Raw genomic sequence first — 11,869 nt, 5'->3', positions numbered from 1 at the left:
TGTTCGGTTGCTGTTGTTTGGATCCTTCTGAAGTAAAAACTTACCGGAGGTTTCCATTCTGAAAATGCGGTTCCAGGGTGCTCTCCGGGGCGGAAGAATAATAGGCCGCTTGATTAAACCGGATCCTTAAGGTGGCAGCCCATTTAACCGTGAGCTTCATCATCAATTTTTATGCGTACGGTGGTCCACAAAAAGGCCTACCTTCTTCCAAACAACGCCATTTGCCACGGGAAGAAGTTCTTCAGCCAAGGAAACTTTGCGGAGATTTTTTGGGCAATAAATTTGACACCCTTAAATTTTGTTTAATTGTTTAAGAGTTAGTGTGACACACAACGGAACGAGCGAAATGATCACATTTTACGACCTCAAGCAACCATTCCGAGCGTTCGAGGGAGAAGCTTTAAGGGTCTAACATTTGGTTCCAGCAACCTTTCTTCTCTATCGATAGAAAGAAAAAAACCTTAGATCTGAGAAGGGGACTTCCGTTCAGTCTTTTGTTTCGATGTTTCCCTAGTGGTTGTTTTCTCCTTCTTTCTTACCGTCGTCTTCCTGTTTATGTGCCGAATATTTCCTCCAGCTACGGAATGAAAATGCACATTCAAAATCTGGGCCAGATCTCTACCGATCTTAATATGAATTGTATTAACGATTTGAACACGTGCTTTGTCAATGAGAAAGGGTGGTAGACATGGCTTGTTTACTACTGCCGTAACAAATCAAGTTAATCATCTAATTTCTAAACAAAAATGGATAGTTTCAATTGGATTAATACACAGATTCAGAATAAAGTTTCATAAGTTAATATTAATTCTTTTAATGTTGATTCCTGATTTTAATAATAAGAAAATTGCTGATTGTGTCGGGATTTCCATTATACTCAAATAGTTCCTAATCTGAGTTTTTTTGAATATAACACAAAACTGAACGAAATTATGCACTCAGAAGATGTGAACCTGAACCGGAAGTCGTAATGCATTCCACGTGAAACTCAAGTAGCCATGTCTTCGCCGAAATCCATCTCAAATTCAAGACAACAGGTATAGGAAGGTAGTAGGAGGTCGATCTCGAAGAACGATGTGGTGTTTTTTTTCTTTTGGTGGAATATTCGGCCCTCTATCAGATTGTAAGTTGAATGGGAAAAAGCTTGTAGGTATAGTTGTTGATCGAAAAACTCTTTCGTGCGTTCGCTTCATGCTTTGTGGATCCCATTACATGTACCCCGATCCAGGGTGTACTGTACGTGGTATAATCTTTCTCCGAGACTCAAATTGGAAGCAAATTCAATCTGCCGAGTTTTTGGGAAGGACTATCCGAAAAACCTTCTGCCCGGCCCATCAACACAGAACATCTAACAGCCGGTGCGGTGCGTTCGATGGCAGCATATTATGTTGGAACGAGTTGCAGAGAAGGAAAAAAAAAGCACGAAAAGAACAAAACCGCATCATATTGAGATCTGTTTTTCGGGGCTTTCAGGAGCACCATACGGCCATAAATTGCATTAAATGTAGCCAAAAAGCAGCCGCGTTCTGGCCAATGGTTGCGAATTTTGCAAAACTTCTTTTTCGGTAAGTTGGTTTCCGGGCCTGAGTTATTGCAAATCCATCTATCTACATACGCTACGCTGCTGCTTCTGACCCGTTTCATCAGCTTGAATAATCTGCCAATCCTGAGCAATTTTGGCGCTGATGGAACAATGAAGCCACAAATCAGATTGTTTTCTTGGTTGCTGAACATGAACTGGGAGTAATTAGACTTAAAACTACGTCACCGATCCAGAAGCTAGTGTACCATTCTCAGGAACAGGTGATCCAAGTTCGAAATGTTAAGAAAAATCCTGTAACAAAATCAGTTTCCACATATATTTTTGTTTCTATTGAATATTTCTTACGCAAAAAATACAATTTTCCTTTCAAAATCATAAAAATTTCGATTTATTGCTCAAAAACCTAATCCAAGGTCTATATATATAAAAATTAATTTCTGTCTGTCTGTCTGGCTGTACCCTATAGACTCGGAAACTACTGAACCGATTTGCGTGAAACTTGGCAGGTGGGGGTATTGGAGGCAGGTGAAGGTTCTTATTATGGTTTGAGACCCCTCCCTCTCTCATGAAGGGGGAGAGGGGCCAACCAAACAAAAGACAATTTTTACATAACTCGAGAACGCATCAAGCAAATGATATCAAATTTGGCATGTGGTGGTATTTGGAACGAGAAATATTTCTATGAATATTAGGTATCCCTCCCTCCTCTCAATGGGGTGATAGGAAGTGGGGAGGGGGGTTACCTTACAATTTTTCATATAACTCGAAAACTAATCAAGATATTAGAACAAAATTTGCCACGGGAAGGTATTTGGATACGAAAAATATTTCTATGATTATTTGAGACCCCTCCCTCTTTCCAGTGAGGAGATATAGAGGGGGGAGGGGGCCTCTTTTAAAATTTTTTTACATAACTCTAAAACTAATTAAGCAAACGGAACCAAATTTGGCATAGGCGGGTATTTGGGAACGTGACATGTTCTCTTGATTGTTTGAGACCCCTTCCTTCTTCCAGCGGGGAGAAAGGAAAGAGGGAGGAAAGTTTCATACAATTTTTACTGCATAACAAAGAACTACAACAGAAAATGGAACCAAATTGGGCATGGAATGATATTTGGGTACGAGAAATGCTTCTATAAATACTTGGTATCCCTCACTCCTTAAAAGAGGTGGTTTAAAAGGGGGAGGAAAGGTATCCCTTACAATTTTTAGTATAACTGGAGAGTTGATCGAGCAAATTGAACCATATTTGGCATGTGAGGGTATTTGGATACGAGAAATGATTCTATTAAAAATTGCAGCCCTACCTTTTTTCAGCGGATAGATATAAAGGAGGAAAGGGGGCTTCCATACAATTTTTTTGCATAACTCGAGAATTAATCGAGCAAATGAAACCAAATTTCGCATCAAAAAGTATTTTAGTAATAAAAATACCTTTTCTATGTAAAACAATTCCTTTCTTGCAGTAGGATGATAGAATTGAGAATATAGGAAGGGAAGAGGAGGCTTACATTTATTTTTTTTTACAAAATCCGTAAAATGGACAAAACTTAACATGGAAAATCATTTTGCAATGATTCTATGATTATCTGACGTACCATCCTCTTTTCAGTGAGTAGGTACATAGGAGGAGGAAGATGAGCCCAAAACAATTTTGTCATCATCAGTTATCAATTTATGCTAACGAAGCCAACAAATGGAAACAAATATAGCATGGAAAGGTACTTGGTTACGAGATATATTTCTACAATTATTATAGACCCTTACGCTTTACAGTGTAGAGAGGGGAAGAAAGGAGGACTTCATATACATTTCGTTGTAAAGCTAGAAAACTTATCAACCAATGGAACTATATTTGAAATTAGAGGATTTTTGGGAACGAAAGAAAATGGGTATGATATTAAAGATCACGATCTCCATTCAGCAGGGGGTGAAGGGAAGGAAAGGAGGGGGGGGGGGGGTGCTCTCTTATCGCTGTTTTAGCATAAATCCAGGACATATCAAGCAAAAACAACCATATTTTATATGTTAGATTGTTAGCGTACGATAAATTTGAAACCCTCCAGGTAGATTAAAATTATCAGATCTTTAACACAAATTTATAGAGCAAGATTCAGAACATTAAATCAAGTTTTTTTTTGTGTTGCAACTCGAAACTACAGCGCAGCACTCATTTTATAGCGGTTACTTATGAATTATGTTATAATTTGATTCGAAACAATGCCAATAAAACAATAAAAATTTGCATAATTTCCGAAAATATCATTTGCTTTTGAAAGGTGTAGCAAAGCACACCGGGTCAGCTAGTATACACATAAAAATTATTATATCATCATAAAAACTTCAACTAATCATCCAACTTTATTAACGCATTTTTTTTTATTTGCGTTGCGTGAGAACAAAATATTCAAGAAAAACCCAAACAGTGCCATTCTCCTAACAAATTTTCGTGTTTTACCATACAAAATTTTAAATCAAAATCCAGGTACCTATATCTCATTTAAAAAATCTGCAAAAATGCTGTCATTCGTTTTGACCATAGAAGAAATTTTTTACTACAGGGTTTTTGAAATTCGAGAAAAGTTGCAATTTGACATATAATGTATAATGATTTCCTACAAATATGATTCATAGCTATCAACTTCTTTTCAATCTGCCTGAAAGACTTTCTTTTCTCTTATAAAACGAACATAACGAACACACAAAATATACAACAGTTTTAGTTTTTCTAGTAAAAATATGACCAACTTTGTAACCATTCCATGGTTACCATACTGCGCTGGTCTGGGGGAGAAATTATCAAGGTATTTGAAGCAATTCGAAATCAATGTCGCTTTTCAACCGTTAGACAAGGTGAAGAATATGATTTTCACAAAAACAAAAGACAAAATTCCACAGAACAAAAATATGTATATGAAATTAAATGTGGAAAATGTAGGAAATCGTACATCGGTGGAACTAGACAGTTTTTAGAAGAACGTATAAAACAACATAAAACAACTGTATCTACAAAACAAATAAGTACAGGTTTAGCACAACATAGTCTTGAGAATGTACATTTGTTCGATTTTAAAAACACCAAAATTTTAGAAAAAGTTGCTGGATACAACACCAGGATAGCAACCGAGACGTTATATTTTAAGTTAAGAGGCAACCATAATGTAGTCAATAGACATAGGTATTCATTGAATTTTAAGACCGCTTTCGAACCTGTCATTCCTAAATTAACACAGACACTGTAAACAAATGTAAACGAAAAACAAAACAAACTGTTCAAAATCAAAGTAGTTTAAACGATGGCCAGTAATTTGCAAGTTCTAACTAAAAATAAAATTAAGACTGAATGTTTGAAGAAAAATATAATTTTAGTGTCCACTGAAGAGGAGCGAATGCCAGAGTAGCTCGAAACGTCTGGACAACTGGTAAATTTCGGTTTTTTGATATTAAAACTCGCCGAAAAAAGTCGATAAAATCCAGGAGCGTATAAAACTATAAAGAATTGACTATGTTGCTTGGGTATGGATACTTTGTGAAAATTTCTGAAAAGTATGTTATGATAACCCACATCATTAGTCAGGATGGTGGCTTCAGCTTTACTTAAAAAAATGTAAATGACCAAAATTAGCATGCAACCTATTTCATACGGATTCTAGATGAAGGTGTGTACACAATTGTTTTCCCACATGAAACGTTGAGCGTAAGAAGATCGTTAAGTGTAAGATGTAGAATGAGACGCTAGATGTTTAACTTGAGCAGTGACGTGAGACGTACTACGAGGACCTTGAAACGTATGACGTGATACGTGAGACATAAGACGTGAGACGTGAGACGTGAAACGTGAAACGTGAGACGTGAGACGTGAGACGTGAGACGTGAGACGTGAGACGTGAAACGTGAGACGTGAGACTTGAGACGTGAGACGTGAGACGTGAGACGTGAGACGTGAGACGTGAGACGTGAGACGTGAGACGTGAGACGTGAGTCGTGAGACGTGAGACGTGAGTCGTGAGACGTGAGACGTCAGTCGTGAGACGTGAGACGCGAGACGTGACACTTGAGATGTGAGACGTGAGACGTGAGACTTGAGACTTGAGATGAGAGACATGAGACTTGAAACGTGAGACGTGAGACGTGAGACGTGAGACGTGAGACGTGAGACGTGAGACGTGAGACGTGAGACGTGAGACGTGAGACGTGAGACGTGAGACGTGAGACGTGAGACGTGAGACGTGAGACGTGAGACGTGAGACGTGAGACGTGAGACGTGAGACGTGAGACGTGAGACGTGAGACATGAGACGTGAGACGTGAGACATGAGTCGTGAGACGTGAGACGTGAGACGAGAGACGTGAGACGTGAGACGTGAAACGTGAGACGCCGAAAAATTAAAAGGTTAAAAGTATTTCGTGTGACATGAGATGTGAGACGTGAACTAAAAAGCATATTTTCTCCCTAATACCATGTTGATTGCAAAAACGGCGTGAATGCCGCAAAAAAACTTGAAATTCTTGGTGTTTTGTTTTATCCGAATAAACTCGAAGATGTGTACCAAATTTGTTGATTTTAATGGACACAACCTGCAAATTGCAGTCGACATCGAAAGATTGCATTCGGAAGACGTGATCAAAATAAAGAACATATCAAGAGTTTTGAACAAATGAACCTTAAACTTAATTGAGAATTGAAAATTGATCTTCAAATGAATGTTCTCATCATTCAGATCATAAACTTAGCAAACCTTAGGCTGAGGAATTTTGAGTTACAGTTGAACACAAATTTGACATAAAAATGAAAATTGCTTTAATTTGTCTGTGCTTCAATATTAGGTTCAAATTTGAAATACTCACATATTTGTTTACATTCTACCAGGCACAAATGCTTGTAGAAATAAAATGCTTGAATAAATTTTTGTTTAAAAAATCCATAGACGAAAAATATCACGACCAGTCATATTTGTATCTTTCCTATAATAAAGTATATTTAAAATTTTGAAATACACGCTATGCTCTAGACATGCAGAAGAATTCAATGTTATCTGTCTTCAAGCAGCTGTACCTGTGAAAGAATAAAGGTATAATTTTGAAAACCAAGGAAATAAAAAATAAGAAAAAACATATGTTTCGACATTTGTAGCATCATTTTACAAGCCGTCGAAATTCCGAGTCGGACCCAACAGCACCGAGGAGAGCTCATAATTTTATTGTTGTTATTCCACCCAGGAGAGGAAAGTGAGAAAATTGCGGGTGCAATTAGCAAAGTCAATTGCAGGCCGGGTCTTATTCTACCTGATGCTGACTGGTGCTCAGGAGGGTACCTTCGAATCGTCGCTTTAGCTGGCAGTTGATGGCATCCCCCGTCATCAATGCAAGAACGATTGCACCGCCATCCATGCATTATTTGTACCAAGAAGACCCATTGCATTGCATTGCAGTGGAGGACCCAAGCTTGGCATAAGAAAGGTATAAAATTTTATGACTCTCGAAATGCACTCTCGTTCGGGTTCTTGTTGGGTACATCGTGGCATCGCAACTCGGATAAGGCCAGGTATTCCAGGCTGCAATTTGTTCCGTTAGGCGGAGATAATATTGACTTTTACAGCCTCCAACTCTGGGCTGGCTCTCTTTCTCCGGAATGAAGTTTGGTGTGTGAGCTGAGATTTTTTTTTCTTCCTTCGTTGCTTGGCCAGAACCCTAAATGTGCCCAATAAATATATTTTAACAAGGCCAAGTTCGGACCATATTAGATATGCAAACACCATGAACAAATAAGCGACGAGTTATTGTAATAGGATTAGAACGTTGCAAAAAGGTTTAATAAAACAAACAAATTCTTAACTTTTTGTCGGCCCATTTTATGGAATTAGATCCCATCCGGAGGGGGGCAAAAATAGGACTGTAATGAAGATTGTAGCTAGGTTTATATTGCTAGGCTATAGACGTTGGGATTCAGCGATTTACGCGTTATAGTCCCGGGGAAATTGCAATAAACCGATCCTTGCAAACACATTTACGACCATTACATTTACGATCAACACATTTACGCCAGTAAACTGTCAAGCAAACCATGTTTAACTACTAGAGATTGGCTCATAAAACCTATTTGAATGTGGATCGTTGATAAAATTTCCATATCTATCTCTTCACCTACAACAGAAAACCTAAAAGTGAATTGGTAACATTGATGGCTTTGAAGGGTAGTTTACCTGCTTCTCGCAATTTCAGAAATTATACCGTTCCGATGAAGGTGTTTTACAAAATTCAAAATTAAGAAATAAGGAATCCTCAAAACTGTTTTACAAACATACTAGCTGATACGATATGCTTAGCTACACCTTCTTAAAATCAACGAAATTTGTAAATATTATTGATTTTTTTTATTGCAGGTCAGTTAAAGATGATTTCATCTTTTTAGTAAAAGATGATCTTTAAATTGGTTTTTCATGATCTGAAATATGAAATATTGAGTTTCATGAATTCTTTAAATATGCCAAAATGTTTGTTTTATCCAATTTATCAAATTTGATTCAATTTGTTGATTATTTCTCATAGTTATGCCACCGAAATTGTATAAGGGCCTTCCCTCCTTCCTATAAACTTATTGGAAGAAGAGTGGTGCCTCAAATTCTAATAGAACCATTTCTCGTGCTCTAATCCTATTCCATGTGAAATTTTGTATGGGAGCCTCCCTATGTCCTCCTAATATCTCCAATGGAATAATGGAAAGATTTTAAATAATCATATAACCATTTCTCGTACCGTATGCTCCGTATGAGGCGTCAATATGTTCGACCGCCCCGACTCATTAACAGTGATGAACACCATCCTTAAAAAAGTTAGCCCACTTTTGAAGCCTAATAACTGTTTTATCTTAACTCTTATCGATATACATTCTTCGGATGAAATATTTGTCATAATTTAGAAGAAAACCCGTTTTTGAAAGAAATCGGCCGAGGGGAACCAAAGTTATTAATGAAAAACTGGTTTTTCATGTTTCTCCCGAACAAAATGTCTCAAAATCCCATACAAACTTCAGGCTCGTTGAGCAACCCCTTCCCTTGATCCGATCTAGCCCAAATTTGGCATGGGATCTTGTACTAAGCCTAGGATCAATTTTAGCCTGCAGCGCCTAACTTTTTCAAAAGTCGGGTCATTTGGGGCACTCTAATGCTCAGCCATGCCAAATTTGGTTCCATTTGCTTGATAAATTCTCAAGTAACGCACTAATTTTTAAAGGAGCCCCTTTTGTATCTCCCCACTGGAAGGAGGGAGCGGTACAAAACATCGTTAGAAACTATTTTTGTTCTCATATACTCTTCCATGCAAAATTCGGTTTCATTTCCTCGAATTGTTTTCGTGATAATCATAGATATATTTCTCGTATTCCAATCGTCTTGAATAGTTTTAGAATTATGTAAACAACTGAACCGGAACCCCCCCCCCCCCCCCTCTCTCTCCGCATATCTCCGCACTGGAAGAGGAGAGGAATACCAAAGTTTCAGAGAAACATTCATCGCACTTAATACCATCCCATGCAAAATTTGGTTCCATTTGCTTTATTTCCCCATTGGAAAGAGGGAGGGTTCTCAAATACTCATAAAAACATTTCTCTTTCCCAAATACCCTCCCATTCCAAATTTAGTTCCATTTGTTCGATTAGTTCTCCAGTTATGTAAAAAATTGTATGGGAGCCACCCTCTTCTCTTGATATCTCTCCTCTGGAAGAAGGTAATGGGTACCAAATATTCATTAACCCATGCAAAATTTGGTTCCATTTGTTTGATTAGATTTTTAGTTTTGTAAAAAAATGTGGGAAAGGCCTCCTCCACACTTCCTCCCTCCCCAATGGAAAGAATGCGGGGTCTCAAATAATCATAGAAACATTTCTCTTACCCAAATGCTCTTCCACGTCAAATTTGGTACCATTTGCTTGGTCGGTTCTCGAGTTTTTTTTTTCTTTATTATAGAGACTTTCAGCCTCGGGCTGGTTCGTCTGATTCTCGAGTTATGCAAACATTTGTCTTTTGTTTGGGAGCCCCCTCCCTCTTCCTGTGAGATGGATGGGTCTCAAACTATTCTAGAAACCTTTCCCGGCCTCTAATACCTCCACCTGCCAAGTTTCACGCAAATTGATTCAGTAGTTTCCGAGTCTATAAGTAACAGACAGATAGACAGACAGAAATCCATTTTTTTTAAATATACATAGATATAGATTGAAATTATATGGGGCCCCCTCCCTTTTCAACAAATTAAGGGGTTGTTTAAAACAATAATTCACCTAAACCACTTTTTCACTAATAAAATATATCATCTTACCATGATAAATTTTATACAAAATACTATCAATTCTGATGAATATAAATTTATTGCAAAAGTCTTGCGTGAATATACTCAAAATCTAGTGCAAAGTTAAATTGAAGTGCAAGAAAGTCTGAAAAATTAGCAAGTTGACAAAAAGTTCGAAAAAACAGCTACCTTTGAAAATTCGTCCAAAATTCTTTGTTTCGTACATATTTTGAAAATATAAAAACGCAAAAATGTGCAAAATTACGTCAACTTTCTAATCTTCTTTGAGGTTCATGGCTTTTTCGATTTCTGTTTCCCAGTTGAGAGGGTTTATATCCCCAGCAGCAGCAATCAGCACAGAATTCTCAGTTTCAGTTTTAAAAAAAACGAAATCTATCGCCAGGGCAAACAAGTTTTAATTAAACTTTCACGCATGATTTGTTCGGTAAAAGTGCCAAGTAATTGCACAAAAGGTGCGACACATAAACACAACACGATAGAGGAGCTTCGAAGAGAATGCGAAAAAAAACTTCAAAGTGCAATGTCGAACGACGATCGTCAGCGCATACATACATATGTATGTAGCAGCTGCGCGAAATGCACAATTTTGCGAACGGGAAATGCATTTACGCATATGAGGCTCTGTGAGCAGGTATTAAGGCTTAAGTTTCCGGACCATCATGCTCACACACGGGCGGCACAAAGGACGATGATGAATTTCTGCATTTCGGCTTCGAAACGTAATGAAGATTGATGAGGAAGACCGTACTGAAATTGTGCGTATTTCATGAAGTTGGTTTGTGCGGGGACGAAACATCCGAGAGATAGAGATACAGAAAGAAAACGTAGAGACTCTGAGTCGGAGCAATTGTGTATCCTCCACAGTACATTGTTTCCCAGAACAGACGGCACACGATGCCGTTTTTCACGTTTTGGTTTTTCATTCAGGCCGGCGGAGAAATCAATTTTACCTGAAATTAATTTTTCTGTTTCTGTTTTTTTTTTCGATGTTTCAAACGAAAAGAAAACACCTAGGACAAGTCACCTCTCGAAATCGTTCCGTCAAGACAACAGACCATGTGTTCAACTCTATGACAGGCGGCACACGGACGCGATTTTGAATCATACAAACATATATATACAGATGTCCATATAGGTATTTTGGAAAACGTGCAGCGCTTTAAAGGATCTACCATGGAACATGAAGCATTCTTGTACGGGGTACTCGGGGCCAGTGTGTCTCTACACAGTCTACACCCATAGAAGAGATTCGCAAAAATCCAGTGCCTATTTAGCAAATCTCTGGGCCGAAAATGCACTGAAAAGTGTACTGTTTCAAAATGATATGATTGGAAAAGCACTATTTTTATTGTGATTTGTGGCAGTAAAAACAACCAAAAAAAAAAGTTATGGGAGATGTAAAAATGTATAAATTTTAAATTTTCCTACAAAGCTTTCAGCGGTCTAATGACCACTACATTCAAACAAATTATGAAAAACATTTAATGGAATTTGTACGTATACGTACACAAAAAGCACTCGATACATCGTTCGACAATATCCTCGGTGGCTGATTGTTTTATCCTGCTTTGTCTTGTTATAGGATATGAGATATGTTTTATTTGGTTTCTTACGGACATGTGTAACGCGGTTGCGCTGAGAGGACAAAGCCAATTATTAGAAAGCTTGCTAATGCCGGTCCGGCATAGAATCTTATACCGATAATTCCACCTCCAATGAAGTTCATTATTGGAGTAGTGTCTGCTTTGTGAGTGAAGTCACGTTTATAGCAACAAATTATTACAACCATTTTAAAGGCTGTATCCTCAAACTTAGGTTCCCAATTTCGAGCTATAGCTGGTATAGTTTAGCAACCTATTATAAATTAAGTCGAAAGAAAATTGACCTTCAATTTAAACTGTAACATTTTGGTTCGTAAGTATCATACATTTTTCCAAAAAGCATTTAAAAGGAGAGAAAGTTTGTGTTCTTACCAGGTTCGTTGACAGGTTAATCTTCGCCGAAACGATTCCCAAATCCTCCC

Source organism: Uranotaenia lowii, chromosome 3, assembly GCF_029784155.1.
Source record: "Uranotaenia lowii strain MFRU-FL chromosome 3, ASM2978415v1, whole genome shotgun sequence".
NCBI classification, from domain to species: domain Eukaryota; kingdom Metazoa; phylum Arthropoda; class Insecta; order Diptera; family Culicidae; genus Uranotaenia; species Uranotaenia lowii.
The sequence above is the reverse complement of the archived record's forward strand: the minus strand, read 5'-3'. Positions refer to the sequence as shown.